At 37.2% G+C, this 22,176-nt stretch overlaps 1 protein-coding gene across 1 annotated transcript in view; it reads left to right on the forward strand.

The window, feature by feature from the left end:
• The first annotated feature begins 21,428 nt into the window (after window positions 1-21,428).
• Window positions 21,429-22,176, forward strand: part of LOC109075846 (potassium voltage-gated channel subfamily D member 2-like) — a 115,256-nt gene continuing 114,508 nt past the window's right edge. Inside the window, exon 1 of the mRNA XM_042721830.1 lies at window positions 21,429-22,166. The gene's annotated coding sequence lies outside the window, so the exon portion shown is untranslated. The remainder of the gene's footprint in view (window positions 22,167-22,176) is intronic.

The following is a 22,176-nucleotide window of genomic DNA, read 5'->3' on the forward strand; positions in this document are numbered from 1 at the left end:
AGAATCAAGTTTCAATACTTGGAAAACACAATCTCAGATATTTTAATCCAATATATAAGGGTTTCACATAAGAAACTAAGTCATATTAGGTTGAAATGAAGGGATTTCGCTGGTTGGTGTCCAAACAGCCACTGGGATGAATGGGAATTCTGACGGATAGCTTTCTCCAGGTATCATAGATCTCCTTTGAACAACAGTGGAATAAGTAAATAACAATGTAATTCAAATTTTTAGTGAATTATGCCTTTATAGAGTGTTTTATTGATGTAAGTGGACATTTAAAAATTTGCTGAATTTCTCACCCTCTGGTCATGCAAACTGTAGATGAGTTTTTCTTCATCAATACAGATCCACAAATGGATCCTCTGCAGTGAATGGGTGCCGTCAGAATAAGAGTTTAAACAGCTGATTTAAAGCATCACAATAATCCACAAGTAAACCATATGACTCCAGTCCATCAGGTAATATCTTGTGAAGTGAAACCCTGCGTGTTTGTAATAAATCCGTCAAGATGTTTTTAACTTCAAACCATTGCTTCCAGCTAAAATACAAGAGAAAGCAACATTATGGATAAAGCCGTCTTGTCTAAGTCTTGTGGAATATTGTAATGTTTTTATCAGCTGTTTGAACTCTCATTCTGACGGCACCCATTCACTGCAGAGGATCCACTGGTGAGCATGAGATTCAGTGCTCAATTTCTCCAAATCAGTTCTGATGAAGAAATGACCTGAAGGTGAGTAAATCTTCAGCAAATTTTCCTTTTTAGGTGAACTGTTCCTTTAAGAAAATGCATTCCTATGTTTGTCTTTAGATTTGCCATTGTTATCCTGTAGTTCCAGACAGTATTGTCACACAATATAATGCCCATTTCCTGCACCGATTCCTTCCTTCCCCCATCACGTTCCAGAATGGTGATGGCCACAGATGTTAGATGGAGTTTTAATGTTTTCTTTCACCTCTGTTTCTCCATCTCTTTGTCTGTCTCCTTTTCTCTTTGGACAGTCGTGGTGGCCATCTGTCATCTATACCTAAGGGTATTTTTACTTTTTTTTTTTTGTCAGAGTGAACTACTGAAAACACACATCACAATCTGTCATGGACACGAGAACAATGGTTAGTGCCGTAGGGTTTTGTAGTTTCCGTAACACAACAGTGGTCTGTGGAGCCTTCTGTTATGTAGTCTGTCCCATAATGCAGCATTTGTTTGTAATGGAAACTGTCTCTGATGCCAGTGATAACACACCCTCACACAGCGACCTTCACACTCAAGCACAGCCGTACACCTCTCTGCCCTCCAACAGTGCAACGTGACTCTCCACAGGCTGAGGGCATCACTCCTGATGGGGAGCGAGCTGCGTTCCAAATCACAGGGTCCCTACACAGTGTTCACTGCTCCCTGCACACTGAGCACAGAATGATAGTAAGAGTTCTCTTTACTTGACAAAATTCATCATTTGGAAAATACTGCAACATCACACAACATATTTAACAGTCATGTATATTGATGTGTTATGACATGGATGACTATTTTCATTTAAGCTGGAAATGTTCTTAAATGGAAAGTGATAAAAATATGATATATGGATAATTTGGATCTGCTGGAAATGAAAACAAAACGTCTTTGACAATATAATATATATTTTTTGAAATATAAACAAAATACTAAAATAGTATGTCAAAGTTAAAAATTATTTATTGTAACAGGCCTAAACTATCCTCAAAACACTGCTACTCTTTCTTTCTATCTTTCTTTCTTTTAAGTGGTAAATTTATGATATTACAATATTAGACTTGCAGAATTTTACTTAACGTATTGTTATAAATATATATTTCTGAAATATAAAAAATAGTATGTTATTATTAGTAGTAGTAGTATTGGTATTATTAGTATTATTTAAATGAATTAATTCAGTATTTTGTTTTCATTAAATTCTGATTAATTTAAATGACTGTTTAAAAATGTTTTAAAAATGTCAAAACTTCAATCTTTTGTATCTAAAATTTGTACAACTATTAATATTAACATCAAAATTAATTGATTCAGTATTTTTTTTGTTAAATCCCAGTTATTTATTTAATTTTAATTACTGTTTCAAAATATTACTTTAATATTTTGTATCTAGTATTTGTACAACTATTATTATTATTATTCAATTCATTTTTGTTGTTCAGTTATTTAATCTCAATGACTATTTTCATAATTCTGCCAATTCCCAAAATATTTAATTATTATTATGATTATTGTTATTTATTTCCATATTTTATAAAGTTAGATATTTAATATTTTAAAAATAATGAAATTACTTCTTGTTGTTAAAAAGTAAAAAAAAAAAAATTTAATCCTGTACAATTTATAGTAGCGTTTTAGTTAAATATGAATCAAAACCCCCATAGTTAGTCCGACTAATGACTGCTACAACATTTAATACAGGTAAATATTTCATATAAATATGTTTAGCTAAGTGACCCTTGGACGGAGCATATACATTCCCAACAATGCCCAAACACCCCATTTATCCCACTTTGCAGGCCTATTGGAATGTACTGAGGTGTTTTAGGTGTGAAAAGATGTAAAAGGAAAGTTGTTTTAGGCTTAGTCAAACACCTGTAGTGGAACAATGTCATGATAACCTTGAGCCAAAAGTTGTCTTTAGGGCCGTTCAGGCTATTTATTTCCTCTCTCAAACTCGTTATGAAAAAATCAGTTGAAACTCCTCCAAATCTCTTTTTCTTGATAAATATAGGCAATCCTTCCTGCTCACTATCTCGTCTGTGTGTTCAGACTTCTTGAAAAGTCGTCCTGTCACGATTCTAATATTAGCAGCTTGTGTGAGCGTGTGTTTTCTGTTTATTGGCCAACGGCCGATATGTGATTAATGACTGAGTTAGAAAGCTATTAATTGTGTGTTATCACTAAAGTAGCATTTGTATCAGTCTCTCTCCTGTTCCCTGTCTGAGATTACTGATGAGAGCCGGAGCGAGTGTGTGTGTGGCGAAGGGTCACTTAATAGGGAGTATAATTAGAAGTTATTGGAATCCAGATGTTGCCTGCCTGGGTCACACCTGGAGGGAGACATTTCAGGCACAGAGATGTGAGAGTTCACACCCGTGAACATCTGTGTCTGCAATCTCATGTGTGTGTATGTGCGCAGTGTGTCAGTTGTGAAATGGCATCTGCTGATGCTATGTTTAGAAAGCCTTCACGTTATGACATAAACTGTTTAATTTTCTTTTATGTTACTGTGGATGTGAATTGTGTGTGTATACTTACTGTATTTGAGTTTCTGTAAAGTCCTCTTCCTGTCATTCGAATTTTAAGTGTTAACATCTAACTCTATTTATTATCTTTAACCCTTGCTCTGTGCAGAAAATCCTTTAATTTGGTGTTCCTGGTCAAAAATGATTGACCTTTTAAAAATGACTTGTAAATCTCTCTGTATGTGATATTACCACCAAATCGGGGATTCGAACTTTTTTATCAACCTCTCTTCTTCAAATGATTTCAGCCTCATTGATTTTTAGTCAAAAAAATCACTACTGTGACAGTTTTATTAATATAACCCATTTATTAATATAAACTAATCTATCTCTATAAATCTGTCCATTTAAAATTAGAGGCAACCACTGGATTTTGATCACGATCCAAACAAAGATGCTGCATACATGCAGCATGAGCAGTTTTTAATCTAAATTAGATTTGTTTTCAAAATTTGAAGCAAAAACAGAATGGTCTGACTTCAGTTTTCGAACCAAAATCAGCAGACAGACTGAATGAGTACACTAATTTAGTCTCTGCCAGTAGGTGGCGCTTGTGGAACAGCAGCAATACAGCGTTTCCTTGGTTACTGCAGCGCTGTGCTTATGAACACTACTTTGATATGCATTATACAGAAGCAAGATAAAAAGAAAATACCATCAAAACTTTCCTCAGTTCCTCTCAGAGATACATTCATATAAACTTCCACCCACAACTGTATCGCGATTCATTAAACTTCTCGACCAGTTTGAATCATCACATATTTGTATCGATTTTCAACCATCCCGGGGTGCCTCGTTACATCCCTGATTCCTATTATAATATTCAGGACTGTTAGTCATACAATTAAGCACCCTAATGGTGTATGATCATTCTATTTTTGTAATTAAATCGTCTTTGATAGATCTTTCCAAATTAACTGCAATAACTGATGTTTCCTCAGGGAGATGATGTTGATTTCCTTTTATATCCTCCAATAAATGCTTCACAGGGATTTCTTCTCAGCGAACACGAGCGGATATCAGCAACAGACTCCATTCTGAGAGGGGAAATTAGCTGTTGCTGTAAAATATAGTTAATAAAAGCCATTTGATTGTAAGAAAATAAGTATAACCAGGCTTGACAATGGTTTTAATGAAGTATCGGCTAAAACAGCCAATGTTGTGAGCAAGATTCAAACCTTATCACATTAGCACCAGTAACTGCTTAGACTTGGCTCTGTTGAACACAGCATTTGTTATGGGTTAAATCCACTTGCATCCACAGTGCAGAGCGGCAGTATTTCCTCCTGGAAGTGGGCTGTGACTGATCAGCGATGCACAATCTGTACCTGCGTCTGTAGCGCTGAGATAACAGGAAGAACGGCGGTGGAGGAGTGGAGAAAGAAGGGCTGGAGAAATGAGGTGGGATGTGGGGTCAAAGGTTGATTGCTGTCAATAGACATCAATATCAAGAGTGTATAGACCAGCGTTTGTGTGTATGTGAGTGTGTTGGCACTTGATTTGTTGTGGTGATGTGATGGGTGTCAAGGACGGAAACATTGATGTGCTGTCACAGCCAATCAGAGCGCAGAATGAATGACAGCATGTAAACACGGGGACTGTCAAAAATTTAGTCTGATGTTTTTTACCTATTAATGATTTAAATGCATGTGTACACCATTTATTTGCTTACAGGGACTTTTAGGCACTTCAGATCCCTTTATTTCCCACCTTTCCCCCATTAACGACAATCCTGTCTGTGTTTGCACTGGAAGGAGCCAATGTCTTGAGGCTGTCTGCACTAGAAATGTTGAAGCTGTACCTCAGAATGACAGATACTATCAATACTACAATTCCATTAAAAATGCAAAATATATGTTACTACTGTAAATCATTTAATTGTTGGTGGAAAGTGTCTGGATTACACTGTGTCATGCACAAGCTCTTGTGTTTATGGAAAGTATGGTTATCTACTGATGATGTCACAGCTCACAATCAGTATCATTTCACCTGAGGGTTTCACTGCTCCCTGGACGCCTGGGTTTCTAAACACCTCCTTGCTATAAATCTCAAATGTTTCTTTTGTCTGACTCAAGGGACAAATACACATGTATCAACACATGCCCCTTTCTCAAGGAACAGTGTTGTGGGAGGGTCCTGGAATTCAGGGATTGATGAGTTTCCGAAATGTGGGGCGGGTTTTAGTGTTTTAGGAACAGGTGTTGGCATGATGTTTTATGAGGCTCATTTGAGAAAGGGAAAATGGTGGCACGACCATTCACACTGAGATTACTCCCATGAATAAATAATGACTCTAATGGAAAAGCCAATATATAAAGCATCTGCCATTATTATAAATGCTCTAAACACTTATTAGCTATTGGAAGACGGTTGTTTTCAGGGCTTAAGTTATTCTAGACAAGCATTTTAGTGAAGTTTGACTGGATGACATTATCCTGCGAGGCCTAATGCACAAATACAAGCATTCAACAATTTTCCTGTCTGCTTACATTTCACTTAATACATAATTGAGTTTCTTTAGAGCTGCCCAAAATGGATTGCACTAGTAAACAACCCCAGTCAATGCCTATCTAGTGGGTCGTATGGTTATCCCTACAGAGTTTTTCTTGCATTTACTCAAATTAATTACATGAGACACTTATTAATTAATCGAACTGATCACAAATAGTACAAGTCAAGCCAGACTTGTTTGTTTTGGCTGTTTAGATTCAATATATGCCAGATATCATCAAGCAAATAAAATTCTGCCTTAGATACAGAGACTTCAGGTTTGTGTTAATTAGAATTTTTAAGGTTAGATTTTCGACTGATACATTTGTCATTTGTTTGGCCTTGTAAACAACATTATGTGCTGAGAGTTGGGAGTGAAAAAAAGTCTGAAAGTCCGGCTTAGACTCTTCAGGATTGTGTTGATTTGAACTTTTAAAATTTTAAAGATTAGATGTATGATACATTTCTGATTTGTTATGTGCTGAGAGTTACAGAATCTGATACATACATACAGTGCAATGAGTGGAAAAAGAGAGTTCTCAGACACTTTGTCCCGAGGAACTGGCATGTTTATTTCTGCCGGCATTGTTACTTTGATGGCCTATAGTTTTTGATTTTCCGGAGGTTTTTATGTAAAAGGATTGTTCGACATGTGGGAGGAAGATTATGATGTTTGTTCGCTCTCAGAAACAAAACTCTGTCTGTCACACGGCCCTAGGGGTGAGATAAAGACTCCTGCCACTCATAGAGACTGACAAAGAACTCTAACAGAGATAGAGAGAGCGAGAGAAAGGGAAGGATGAATATAAAATGAGAGAATAGGCTAATAATTCACTGCAGAGTCTGCAGTACCTGGTCCGCTCATAAAACTGCCTCTCAGAATCAGCATGCACATCATCTCAACCCCATCAAGTCAGCCAGGTGTCCTGACGTGCCCATCCACTTTCCAATTAATCAACAGTCCCACAATACATCTTATTGACTTGGACAGGTGCGGGGCTTTTGGAGAGGTTTGTCACCAGCCGTCTTTAATTCCATCAGACCTTGTTTACACCTATTATTATCCATTTTGAGAGGACAACGTTAAATACAGGTGTAAATGGGGTCCAAAACATAATGCAATCATTCAAACCACATTTGGTAGTCAAAAATCCACTGTAACAGTTAATCCATCCTGATGCATTCTGAAGAGTTAATGAACCAGCTACTTACCTGTAAAATACTGTGCTAAAACAAGGGTTTTAAACTAGTTCTGTGCAACTTTAAGTAAAAGTAATCAGCCAATTGGAACTTGAACATTGGCCACATATGACGCACATCCAAAACTCACTAAACACAAGCAATCCACTAAAATTCAGTTTGATTGAATTGCATTGATTGAAAATTAAGAATTTTGGAAGAAACTGTGCACAATTGTTCTTTTTTTAATTTATTTTTTAATGCATATTTGCATAAAGCGTCTCATGTGACATTGTGATTAAATCACTCGGATCTTCCCCAAGTCACAGTAACCAAACAAATATCCCACAATTTTCAGAACAAATGTTCTGCTGGCTTCACCTAAATTCTTTCTATTTTTGCATCTAGACGAAATGGAGGATGCAATATTAAGCTGAATACTTCAAAACATTTGTCAGCATAAACCCTGAAAAAGAAAATAATCATATTTGTAGCAATAGCTGCCCCGTTTCTTTTTCTTTCTGGAGATAGACATCACGAGCAGCATGGAATGAAAGCACGGTCTGCTCTTTTTGACAAAAGAGATGGATATAACTCATCCTGAGCTGCGCTGAATAAAGTTTCCCTTTGTTGCCATGCCGTTGCATCGTTCCAGATATCTCAGTGGATCGAAACTAATCGCTTCCTGGAAACACTTGATAGCAGTGGCAGTGCAGGACGTGTGCGAGGCAAAGCGAGGGATTGAGTTTAAACAGAAGAGGATGAGAGTGGTCAGGTTTCAGTTTCAATGCAACAAGACCTCTATTATATGACACATTCTGAGATTGAATCCTTTTCTTTTCTTGTGCTTGCCTTAGCTTATTTTGGACCGACCATTCTTACTTTAATATTTTCCTCCCCACTTGCATTCCATCATCTCAAATCCCGTTTCCCAGTTCCAATCTCTTTTTTTTTCTGTACCTTTTGTAAAGACATGCATTCTGTCCGTTCAGATATGTGGACTCGCACGCTCTTTCGTTTCCTCTGTGCCGAGGCAAGAGCCCCCCAGGGTTGCCCAGGGTCTCTTTACAAGAATAGTAGCTCTGCCGGAGGACCCAGAGCTTCCTCTGAGGTCTGTGTCTCATACAGACTAAATTTAAAAGCATTCAGTAATGATCACAACAGTACTGCTTCTGGGACCACGAGGAGTCTTAAGGCACGATGTCAACTGATGACAAAGGGAATATCTTGCTCCTAGTGGAGTTTTATTCTGCTGCACAACTAGTCATGAAGACATACAAAGACAACAGGAAGTGCAAGACATAATGGATTGATAGATCGGTAGATTGATTGATAGATTGGTAGATAGATGGATTATGTAGATATAGGTAGATGATGGACTGATTGATGGGAAGTGAGATGGAGGAATAGATCGGATGATGGATGGATTTATAAGTTGATAGGTGTGTGTGTGGTTGGATGGATAGTGATAGAGAGATTATTGGTGGGTAGAGATATGATGGATAGATAGATTGATGTATGGCTGGATGGGTAGTGAGATGGAGGGATAGATGTGTAGATAAAAAGATAAATGGGCAGTTGGATGGATTTATTGGTAGATAGATAATGATTGGTGGATTGATGGGTAGATAGAAGGGCAGATACATGATGGAAGGATGGTTAAATGGGTAGATAGATGGATCGATAGGTAGATGTGTGGATTGGGTAAAAAAATGGATTGATGGGTAGATAGATGGATTGGGTAGATAGGTGAATTGGGTAGATAGAGGGATTGATGGGTGGATTGGGTAGCTAGTTTCATCACCTCCTTCCAGTCTTATTCACACAGCTACCATGCTAGTTTGTATTAAGTGTCCGTCATTATGGCAGCACGGTTAGCTGCGGTTGCGAATGACAGGAGATGAGTGGCGGAGTGATGAGCATAAAATCGGGGGGAAATATATCTGAAGTGATAGACCGGCTAACGAGACTTCCTGTTTTTGAAGTTATTTATGGTGAAGGCGGGGGCTCTCTGATGATGTAAGAGAAATGGAAAGATTACATACCAGACAGATATGGGTTTATACAATGGAAGAGAGAGAGAGGCATTTTGTCACTTGTTGGTTAACGGTATGCTGTAGCTTAACGCTAGCTTTAAGCTGGTGATGAAGGGAGAGATTGGTGTGTGTGTGTGTGTAAGGAGCTTGAGTATGATGATAGAGAGTGACACACTCCACACGTTATGCAGACAGTGAGAGATAAGGGCCAGACAGAGCTTGGCTGTTGTCAATGCAATTACCCTCTCTGCCAAACACACGTCTCACACATACACACACACACAATGCACTTCAGTGTGTGTATCACTCTGGGGCACTTGATGCACAGACAATGACCCCTGTTTCTACACTGGTGAGTACTACGTTAGTGTCCAATACATTTGTGTGCCCTCTTTGTATTTTTCTACATTTCTGTATCCCAGGCTGTGAATCAAACCTGGAGGAAAATTGTATTGCTCATTCAAAGCTCAGGAGAATCAGTTATTAGGTTCTCCTACAATTTTTATGGAGAAATAAAATGAAAAGAAATTAATTGAAATAAAGGTCTGTTCACACCAATGATAACTGCAGCGATAACTGTATTAGCGTCCCTGCCAATATACAATATGTTCTGTTTATTATAATCACACAATGCAGTCTATAGCTTTAAATTGTCAAGCTCTTTCAAGTCAAGTGGATTCTAATTGGCTCTAAGTGAAAAATAAGAATTCTGAAAGGGATTCCAAAAGAACTGGAGCAATTTTTTTAAAAAAAGGGATTCCCAACGATATAGCTATAGAAGTAGTGTGGACTTCTAAATTCTAATAGAACTGGAGCAATTTTTTTAAAAACTTCAGTTATCATTATAGTTATTGTCCTTGGTGTAAATGGACCACTTCTGATAGCTAAAATAATTAAAATAATAATTAAAATCTGATTATAAAATAAACAATGTTGGGCAAGATACTATAGAGAAAATTAAACTGAAAGCTACTTTTTTTGAGCACTTAGGTCATTTCTGTGCATTATTGCTACAAAGCAAAAGTAATTTATGGAAGCCGTTTCTGCCACAGAGTATAAAAATAAAAAAGGTAATTGCAATTTTTTTATCTCACAATTGTTCTCTGAGTTTAACCAGTTTGGACTTTTTGCACTTCTCTTATTTTATATTTTATTATTATAAAAATAATAAAACAAAAAACAAAAAAAAAAAGCAAAAAAAAAAACCGAAATTGCAGTTGTTGTGTTTTTTTTTTTTTTTTTTACTTCATGGTAGAAAAAAAAATTGGTAAAACGTAAACTCAGAATTCAGAGAAAAAGTCAGAATTAAGAAATTATATTTCGCAATTCTGACTTTTTTTCTCATTTTTTGAGAAACAATGTCCAAATCATGAGTTGAAAAGTCCTTTCAACTTTATTTTTTTCATTTCATGGTGGAAACAGGCTAATATAATAATTTGATTTAATGGCCTAAAAAATCCCTTCTAGTGGAATTGATTGGTCAGAAAACATCCTTGTGAGATTACAAGGACAATTCAGAAGAACAATCTGAGAAGCAGGAGATTTCAGCCCATTTCCACTGAGTTTTTATTTTACTATCTACTGTAGTTGAAACGGCTGAAATTTGAAAAAGATTTACTTCTTTTTGGATAGTATAAAATCCATGATGGTTATGCACAGTAGTAATATTAGCCAGCATTAAAGGGGCCACCTGAGACTTTGATTTGGTTTAAGCCCTGCAGTATAGCTTAGTGTCCTACATAAAGGTCTGTCAGGCTGTGCAGTAGAAGTATGGAGAAGAGATCTGCAGAGGCTGAGTTGGGCATTGTGCAATAATGCAGCACTTGGGAGCTTTGGAAGTTATGCCTTTCTTTCCTGCAAGTAGACCAGAGCACTATTGAGTGACACACTTCTTCAAATAATTTGCATTGAGTTATGTGTTCCTAAAATATAACTTGTAAGTTGTTTTAAACTGAGTATGCTTCATCGTTCTTATGTGCATTTTACAATAATGATTATTTTGGAGATATACAGTAGGGCGGCAACAGCGAGAATGAAATTCTCTAGTCTGACTAAACAAACTTTAAGCTGCAAAGAGTAATTTTTACACTTAAACAAATAAGTAAAAACTAATTTTACTTATTTGAACAAAATGAACAGCAAAGCCTTGGTGTAGAATTGATGTTTTGTCTGTATTTTACCCAGAGTCTCAGAGAATGATGAGAAATGTAGTTTGTTGTTCAAGCCTGCAACCTCATAAACTGGTTAAATGAGCAGCATTTTATTGCAAGAACTATTTTTTCCTCAAGTGTTTACAACATTGTGGTTGTGTTCATGTGCACTCATCTCGTAAACAGTCGTTCCAGTGTGGCTTGAAGGCAGTGTTAGTGAAGATTATTAGGCTGATCATGTGACCACAGAAAAACCCCTCAAAACCTCAATACTCCATCATGAGGAGTAGCCAGGCTATTTATTTGTATTTTTTACTTGAAGATTCTTTATTTGTATAGTTATGTTTTGTAATGGAAGCAATATACAACCTTAAATTGGACCAATTATAACTACTTTTTTTATTTTTTAGATGTTAAGATAGTACACTGAGAAAAAGTGGGGTAGCTGTTCCTTTTAAGCTATTTTCACTCAGAAAGTGTTAGTAAACAGCAAGCAACTTAAGTTAAATGTGAACTAAAAAGACTAAAATGGTGTTATTCTTGAAAAACGTACCTCAGTAATCTGTTTTGTTTACAACCTTTTACAGTGTAAATGATTTTTTATTAGTCATCATCTTCCACATGCATTAGTTATGAGGTTTTACTTCTTTTTTTTTTTTTTTTTTGAGAACTTTTAGCCCTTACATGTATAACTAAAGAAGATGACGCTCACAAACACACACCTGTCTTTACGGTAGCCTGGTCTAATCTTCCACTCCCTGTGCCCGGGTGCCAGCTATGACATAGATACAGGATTCCCTACCAGCACCAGGGACACACGCCATATGCTTCACCAGGACAGCAGCATATGTGAACCTCAGCGTTATTGGAACACTCCCACACACTCATACATACACATGTGCCTGCAAACCATACCTGTCACTTCAGAACGCAATGCTTCTGCTGAGCACTTCATTTCAGCCGGAGACAAATTATTGTTGAAGTGTGCAATTTCTGCGCCACTGATGTCGGAATTGCTCAACTTTGGAAAAAAGATGAAAGTTGAGAAATGCTCAGCTCTATGCAAATGAGATGCTAAAAAAGCTGGAGATTGTGGTGCATTTAGTGTTTAAATCATATATTTATAGTCATCTTTCAATGTGGCTAGAGCATCATTTGGTATGTTTGTTGCTAAAGCAGTTTCAAACTGTAATTGTGTATTTATATTATGAGTTCATTGGCTGTGTGTATGGAAAGTGATCATAAATTATAATGAAGATGATTTAATTGGCTATGTATTTTACAGACCTCTGAGTGGTATTGAGTCAATAAAGAAATAATTAAGGATAAAGTAAAGGATGTTAGATCAGGTTGTCCTAGTTGTGTAAATCATAGGCAAGTTGGTATACAATTAATAGAAAAGTGGTGTAGGATTTACTTTAAACCAGTTTTCACTCATCTAGTAAATGCTAGTAAATTTCATAAATAATTACCTAGATGCTGAAAGTAAAACACTGGATTAAACATGAAATGTTAAAGTAGAAAGACTTTTTTAAAGTGATACAGTGACTTCTTAAGTCTTTTCCGTTTTAGAGAAATAAATGAATATAGATGTAGGTTTCGTCATCCTTTTGGAAGCATGACTCTATCATCAGGTGTGTGTGTGTGTGTTTTTGTGAGGCTATAAACAGATGGTGTTGGTGACCGCGGAGGCCGGAAGTATCAGCGGGTGGGCTGATCTCTTCCCTCGTGTCCCGCCTCTGCCCACCTCACCTTGGACCAATCATGTTTGTCTGCCTGGTCATGACAGGTGATGATACCACAGGGCCATATTAAACAGAGTATGACCTGTCTTTTCCTCTGTTCATCTTTCTTTCTTTCTTTCTTTGAAGTGGTTACAGAATATAGTTACAGCGTATGTATAATGATTGATAATATTGCTAATTGATGTAAAATGTATCTAATAAATGTCATTTTTTATTTATTTCTTCCTTCCTGTTGTCATAGTAGTAAGAAAGGTATTTTAAAAGTCAATCCTTCCTTCCTTTCATTTTTGAATACATTTGCATAAGCATCAAAGTGACAAGTGCTTAAACAATGTTTGAAGAACTTCAAACATGGTGTAGATATGCATTTTCTTTTTATTTAACCAAAATAGCCAAAATATGATGTCTCCCTTCTAAGAAGCATTTGATAAAGTGAGGAAATTGATAAAATATAATGATTAAAAAAAGTTGCATGGAATGAATATTTTTTTACTTTTTTTTGAATCACATGAATCATCAGATTAAACATTTTTAGTGATATATTTATAGTAATACAACCTTAGAACCTTGTTTATCCTTATAGAAATTGTTAATGAACATTTTCTTAGTGTTCCTACATTTTCCTAGTGTTCCTTCTTAGTGACATAAGCACCTTCAAATCACGAGTTCTGCAATCATCATGAAAATCCAGCTAGAATATGGTAATGTTAACATAAATGCGTGATATAGTAAGAAAAGTACACATCAGAGCACATTATCAAGATTACCCAAATTATCCCTAATGTATCCCCCTACAACCTCATGATGCTTTTATGTGATTTTAACTGTGAATGAACAATAAGGGCAGAAAATGGACAAGAAAAGGTGGAAAAAAACGAATTTTCAGAGGACAACATGGAGTTAAACTTCAAAGATGCTAGAGGAGAGGAGGAGGACACATGTCAAACATTGACAAAGAGAAGCTTTGGCACATTAGGGCACTCATAGCAGAATCTCTGGAGCCCAAAGCCTTCGTTTGAGTGTGTGTAGCGGCTCTCTGGAGTTGATTGGCATGACGGAGGTTATTTTGGGTGGCTCTAGGATGCAGCTGTCTTTAGCAGAGGAAAGAAGCTGAAAGGTTTTAGATGGAGATCTAACTCTGTGCCCTGCTACAGATGGTCGACACACACACACATACTGTACCCATCATGCATCGGTCAATAAATTGAATCATACCTCACATCAAGGTGAAATTTATTAGATTAAAGGAAGGAGACACAAACAGAGCTTTATATGGGACGGGCGACTCTGAATGACAATGAAATCCGGTGCAAGTGTGTGTGCGTGAGTGTTTTCGTCGATAGCTAATGTAAACGATCAGGTGGGCCGTCATGCAGATGGTCATAGGGTTGATGGAAGTACTGATCCTCCTCTCTTATGCGGGCTGTAATTGCATGTTGTGTGCTGCATCTGTCCTGCCACTGATGAATGAGAGGGAGAGGAGATGCGGTCGGGAATATGAATGTCTCTCCTCTGGCTCACATACACACTCAACCCACCACCTTTGTTCTGTACACACACTTCCACTGAATCTCAGTCTAGACACTACAAAAGAGAACATAGTAGTGTACCCTGAAAAAATAAGTTTCGAGTACTCTAGTTTCTTGTATCTACCAATATGATTGTTTTGTAATGTGACTATTTCACAGCTGTAGCTTTATTTGTCCAAATTTTAGCTCTCAAAATCTTACAATTATGGCTTATTCTTCATAATTGTGACTTTATTTTGCAATATGGGTATATCTCACAATTATCGCTTTTTTGTGACTATCTCACAATGTGGCTTTAAAACTCACAATTATGGATTTTTCTCATAATTGACTATTGCACAATATAAATATATCTCTCACAATGGCTTATTATGGTTTTGGCTGTCTCATAATATGACTGTCTCTAGCAATTGACCATTCACAAAGGGCTTGATTGACTGGCGATCAGACTATTAACGCCGAATTCGCCATTTTGTCAGACAAACAAATCTTGACTGGAAAGTAGATTAACGTTGGTGGACTTAAGCTTGAAAAATGGTGTGTATTGATGTCTTTCCATGGTTGAAACAAGTTACAGTATCTTCTGATGTTCATTCATGTTTATTTCATGCTTTCAGTAAATATGAAAAGACAATCCGTACACGTGCTGCTTGAACTGAGGCAAAACAGTGATCTGTCACAACACATTAAAGAGCCACAAAATGGTATTTATTGTTTAAATTTCTTACACAATGACAAAATTTGTTTTATACAAGAAGTAACCTGCTCTGTCTTGTCTGTCAGCGTGTTTTCAGTTTCTCACAATTGCATCTTTATTTCTCCCCACTGTAATTTTATATCTCACAATTATGTGACTTCAAACTTACAATTGCAACTTAATTTCTTGTAATTGCTTATTTTTCTCTCATAGTTGTGACTGTATCTCACAATGTGACTTTCATATTTGAAATTTTGTTTTAAATATCTCACTATTCACTTTGCTCTGAGGTGATAACAGGCTTCAATAATGTCACTTTGTGACATAATATCAAAACGACTGGCAACACTTTTTTTTCTAAAAGATGGTACAAGCTCAGTTTTCAAGTGAAAGAAGTGAACTGACTTTATACATCTAAAAAATGTCATCTAAAATGAAAAATCGTTGCAAAAAGTGCAGTCAGTTCTGAAAAACGCTCTGATTTTGTGTTTGCAGATGCCATTTAGTTTATCTAATGCAATGAAATTGGCATTTTAGTCTGTGCCTAAAGTACTCAAATACTTTTTTGTGGCCATTGTAAATAATTTTTTATAGAAATAGAGAATAAAAAGTTATTTGTGCAAGTGTAAAAGGCTCTCCAATGGCATCAGGATGTAAAAACCCTATTTGGTTTTAATGGGAACCTTTAGCATGAAATCACATGGATCAGGGGAAGTCTTCAGCCTGTACAAAGTTGAGATAGAAAACAGGTGCTAATGATTTGTTTTGGGTTTCCATCAAGCTAGCACAAGACCAGACTATAATTTGCGTTTTGATTGACTCAGAAAAGTCTCACAATTCTGATTCTTACTTTGTTTTTTTAACGCGCTTTCTCTCTCATTCCTCCCTTTCTGTTCCTACTGCCCCCCCCCACTTTACTGTGTTTTAATGAAGTTTAAGAAGGCGTATGCATTAAATTGGGTGGAACGGTAATTACGGAGTTCTCCGACTTACAATTGCTCAAGCTGTTTTGACATAAGTTATGATTTGCCGCCAACACGTTTTAACGCGAACAAAGCGCCATTTACTCAATCTGTCAGTTGTTTGCAATTTTTCATAATGTGTTGTGATGAGAAATTAATTGTTATTCAGCTTCACAAAAGGCAATGTACCTTGGCAGCAGCTTCTCCGCCTGAGAAAGTGAAGAATGAGAGTCTGGAAGTATCTCACGCTGAACTTCTGTGTTTTGCATTGGCTAACCAACCATAAAAGCCCATAAGAAGTAAAATTCTAGGTTTTTCTTCCTCCTTTCTACTGCACACTTGGACAGGAAGATATACACAACCAAGTAGTCAGGATTTTTCTGGTTAGTCATGGTAAGTTAGACCTCTGAGACCGTAAACGGAGCAAATGTAACATTTTTCCTTTCTCGATGCTCAGTAAATTTAATGAACAGTTCTCATACAGTATGATTAGCAAAAGTTATTAAGTATGAACCTGATAATTCAATTAAAATGGCCTCTCTCAGACTCCCTTCTTCATTCGCTTTAAAAGTTCATTCAGTTCAGCTTTTTTCCCACCTCACGGTCGTTTTAAGAAAATGAGTGATTCATTCACTCATGCCGTCAACTCGGATGCCAAACCTGAGTCAGCCCTTACTTTTACTTCTCCATTTCCCACATATCGTTCCCTGCCAAGCACTGTATTCTTTATGACCTCCTCTGCCACATCTAATGTGGTTCCCATTAAAATCTCAACCACCTTTTAATACACCTCCCAGTGAACTTTCATGTGCTCTGATTTTCAATCGTCATACTTGTGTAGGCCTTCCAATCAGTGCCGACTCCATTCTCTTGAAACCTGCATGAATTATTCACAATATTTCTGCTGCTTCTACATTGGGTTATCTCCATGTTTTTCTCTACACCTTTAAATATGTGCCGACAAAATATTTATTCATCAGAGAAACAGAGCAAAAACCCCCACAAAGATCTAATTATACAGATCAACGAAAGCTGCAAATGGGTAAGAGAGATGTTCAACTGGGCTTTTCTTTGTTTCCTGCTAGGTTTGGCGGTGTGGACTTTAATGAATGCCTCCAGGACCTGTTTGAAGACTACTTAGGCCCTATCGTTTGCCCAGGAGAAGACTCCTAAATTGGGCTGTAGCTCATCATTCTGACTCCGGGCTATCAAGTAAAAGCACAGAGAAAACCAAAGGAAAATAAAGCAAAACAAGGTCCTCTGAGAGTTCCCAAACCTCACTTTTATCATTTGAAAGGATAACTGCATTTAGGAAACGCTGATCTCGATGTCATTCTCCAACCTGGAGAAACAGAAACTGTGCGGCTATTGAAATCATTCTTATGCATTGTAACACACTGCTGCAAAACCTGTCCACTTCGGTCTCTTAGGAGTCTCTGTCTTGGGCACCTATTCTGTTCACGGATCAGATCTTAATCCTGTTTTCCAGATTTCCAGCAATTCCCAGAACACAGTGGATGTAGTGTCGCAGCTGACCTCAGTTCAGTTGAACAGGGAGCTTTCCTGAAAATATCATGTTCACCTTTTGTATATTTTAGTAGAACATATTCATTGCCAAATCTGTTTATTCAGAAATCGATGAGCTCACTTTAGCGTGTTAACATGAACCGCCATGTCTAACAGATACTGATAATATGAATATTTCATACTGATTCTGCATTAATATTCATAAACGCTGTTTTAATCATGCAGGGAGCCTCTAGAATGCATCACGAGTTGTTTGTGTGAATCTCAAGCTTGTTTGGAATTTGCAACAGCCTTGTGGCTGCAGCAGAAGGCCCTCGGTCCAGTCCACGTGGGGTGATGAATGACCGGTGTGGCTTCTCACTCTGAGCGGCATTGTCAGGTATGAAAAATGACATTATTAAGGTTATACCGTTACCATGGATCCTGTCAGAGGGGTTGAAAAACACCAGTGGCGTTCATGATATTGTGTCACTTACAGCTTGGCTTGTGTTTGCGTGAAGCTTGATGGGAAAACCAGACAGAAGCCAGAGTTGTTTTTTTTTCTTCTCACTCTTCTTTTTTAAGGATAATTTTCCTCAGGAATGTTTTATTTTTTATTTTTCTCTCTCTGTCTCTCTTTCTGGATTTTAACAATTCTTATACAGGACTGGTTTCACTTTGACGCTGAATGAGTGACTCGTGGGAGTTTTAGTACATATTTAATCTACTATTACAAGTAAGGGGTGTATATCGCTCCTATACGTTTTATATGTATGAGTAATGGCCAAGGCAGTGAAGTAAGTGCTATATGTTCAGCATTGTATAGAGTACTGCAGAGATAATGAGTGCTTCAGATCGCTCACCTTCACCACATATATGCAGTAGGTATTACACAAATGAATAAAAAAAAAGTTGGACTGTACCTTCTGGGCAAAATACCAGTCCATAATCCATAATAATTCTAAATGGTACTTGATCTGTGCATATTTCAATCCTGATTCAGATGAGATGACTCTTTCAGTGAAGAAAACAAAATTATTGATGGAGGTCTCATGTTTTAGCTGGAAGCAATGGTTTGAAGTAAAAGAAAACTCTATTAACTATATATAAAAATATATATTTTGTGTTCCACAGCAGAGAATCAGTATAGATTAGTAAATAATGATTGTGGATTATTGTGATTTTTTTAAATCAGCTGATTGGACTCTTATTTTGACGGCACCCATTCACTGCAAATTCTTCATAAGAAAAAATCCAAAACTTTAATAACTTCCTCCAAATCTGTTCTGATGAAGAAACAATCTAAATCTTGAATGGCTTTAGAGTATGTTAATTTTTAGCAAATATCCAGCATTTTCGTAAGTGGATAGTTCACATAGGGACCATTCACACAAAAACTAAAATTATCAGCATCAAATAAACATCATATAATACTAAATAAAAAAAAAAAATAAAAATAAATCATAAAATTAAAAAATATATATTTTGTGTTCCACAGCAGAGAATCAGTATAGATTAGTAAATAATGTCAAAATCTTTATTTATCTTGTAAAATGAAGAAACATATTCAGTCAGGTGTCCAAATGGTCATGACTGGTACTTTTCAATCATTATTTTTGATTTACTACGACATTCCTGAAGGCTGAACATGGCCAGCAAAATAATGTTTGGCCTGAGAGAGAAGTTGAACATAATAAATGGTGAAATGCTTCATGTCAACCCTGCAGAATTTCAAATACACTGATCAGTCAGTCAGTTAAAGTCGTATCCAACTCCCATGCATGCTGAAACAGCCCTTTTGATATCCTCCTAGTCCAGTCTCCAATGATGAGGATCATTTCTAATGAACGTGTCTCTGTGGTTTGACTTCCAGCGAAAAGAGTTTGAATAAAGATGTTCCTTTTCATCTTCTGTAAATTTATAGGGGTTTCTGCTGTGGTCTGGCACTTAAACCAGACGATGCAGAGCTCAAAGGTCCATCGCAGTTTGAGAGTATTATCCCAGGGGTAAAGTTAGAAGTACTAAATTTTGACTGAGGTGTGAGTTTTATCATGCTAAGGTGATGAACTGTAGGGGTGCACAGTCTCTAGAGCAGCGTGCAAATAGGTGCATCAACGCTGTCAGATTTAGCTCACGGGACTGAAATAGACGTAACTGGTAACCATGGTGACACCAGCGCCTGTCATATTTTGGCGCCATTTCTCTAACAGCCCAAGGCAGGGAAATGCTCTGAACAAAAGTCAATAAATTGACTACGATGGTGCTGAACACTTCTATTCTGGTTCATTCTGTTTATAACATAGTGCGTGGTCATGGTACAAAATGCTCAAATGAGGGAATCCTGTTAGCTTTGAAAAAGAATTAAGTATAGCATGGTATGGTTTTGTGTGAAGGCGAGTGTGGGTTGCCCGTGACATTCCTAAAGTAGATTTGCTTTTCCTTAATGGAAACAGAACTTTTCTTTTGTGGCCTTGCAAGCTTTGCTGTGTAATTGAAATGCTGCTTCACAGCCATTTTGATAGTGAGTGAAAAGGTTGCTTGTCAGCCTCAGAAGGTTGTACAATTTTAATTATGAACCATAAATGGTTAAATGGTTAAACTTGAATACACTATAATTTTATTTGTTTGTTTGTTTAATTATTTATATATGTTTTTGATATTCAGTGTTGTTAATAAAATACTTTTTTCTCATAAAATTATTTATAACATTTAAATGTTCTTACAAAAAGAAACATCGGATTTGTGCATTTATTTGTTTTATTTATTGTATTTATTTTATCCCCCATGCTACACCAAAGTTCACAGCATTCTTGGGAAGTGTCAAATTGATTAGAAAAATGAGAAAGAAGACCAATCTCAAATCAGTATGCAAGTACTACAATTATTTTGAATGAGTGGATTTTCAAAGTTCAATTTGCCTACCAATCTTAATTTCTAGTAGGCTACAAACGAAAAATAAAGTTTGAATAGAATGTACATTCTGTGAATGCATTTGAGCTGAATTGCAGAAAATCGTATAGAAGGTGGCGAATATCGATACAGTTCTGCATTTAAAGCAGTGTAATAAAGGGGAAGAGAGAGAGAAAAAATACATATCAAACATAATGGAAATCGGCTATAAGCACTTGAATCGCGTTGACAATAATCAATAAACGTGGCAGTGCAACTGTGGCTGGTCGCTGTCCGTGGTGCTGAAGAGAAAAACCCAGCAAGCCTTTGAGATCAAAAACTCTCTTTTTCTCTCTCCCAACATTTAATCTGTGATACGTCTGTGTGACTAATTTGGACGGCAATAGAGAAGAGGGAGGCCCTGCGCCAGGAAATTCATCACGGCGACGCGCACACAAACACGCATGGCGCTTTGAGCTGCCGCAGCTGTTTTGGTCAACTCGATTCTCATTTTTTGACGAAGTCGATTTTGTCAGAAGCCGCGCAGAAGACGCAGTTCCTGACATAACTGTCAATGCTATAGCCTATTTGTGTGTGTGTGTGTGTGTGTGTGTGTGTGTGTGTGTGTGTGTGTTTGTGTGTGTGTGTGTGTGTGTGTGTGTGTGTGCAACTGACGTAAAAAAAAAAAAAAAAACATTTCTATGTGCAGCATTTTTTTTTTTTCATCCATCCTTATTTGTCATTGACCCATGTATAGAGAGTTTCAACACAGATAATCGCATTTGGAGCTTGCTGATTGTGTTTGTTACAGCAAGAGACCTTCACATGACTCGAATGCATTCGCTCTTACAGGTCTGATCTTCCTTCACCTCTGAAAACTGTCTCCATCTAGCGGCTTCCACCCCTGCACATCTATCAGTGCTGAATGTGTGAATCGATAACCTGAGACGCGAAAATACCCGCAAAGCTTTCCTTTCAGTCTCTCAGCTCAGGGTTCAGCACTTCACTGAATTCCTGCCAGACTTCGATTAATAATAATTCAGATAATGCCACTGCATAACTTTGCACAGTGCGCAATATAGGACGTTCGTTTCATTTAGCTACAACAGAACAAAATTTTGCAAATAAACATTTTACCGTAACACTTCCTAAGGTAGGCTATGTACCATTCACACAGGCTTGTTACATTCATATGTGTTAACCGATGCCCGTAGCACGTGACACGCCTCCAATGCGCCGTGAGCAGAAGCAACTCACAGACTCACAGATCTTCGTCGGTAGCGGAGGAAGCAACTTCCAGCGAATCATTTGTTGCGGTTTCACTTTTTGCTTGGGTCGCATGCAGACCTTGCGAAACAGCTCTCGTGTCAATTGGATTACATTTAAAAGTAGCTGGAAGGAAAGTGGCATTTTCTGCTTTTGAAACACCGAACGCGCTCTCGCCAGGGTGGTCTTCTCTTCCTATGAAACGACCACTGTGGCAGGTTTCTCCAAGAGGGTCAGTATCCAACACAGAAGCTGTGGACGATAAAAAAGGATGCCCTTGGACAACGTGAATCCTCTACCTGACTTCTAAACTTGTTGCATTTGCTCTAGAAATCCTCCGAGTGCGCGTTTCGGATACCTATTTGTGCGTAACGGCGGAACAGCTATTCAAAGTGGACTATAACTGTTGAACTGTGTGTAAAAACCTGCACTTTTGCATCAAAATCCATTTATGAGGAGGTAAGTTGTT

Source organism: Cyprinus carpio, chromosome B4 (assembly GCF_018340385.1).
Source record: "Cyprinus carpio isolate SPL01 chromosome B4, ASM1834038v1, whole genome shotgun sequence".
NCBI lineage: Eukaryota > Metazoa > Chordata > Actinopteri > Cypriniformes > Cyprinidae > Cyprinus > Cyprinus carpio.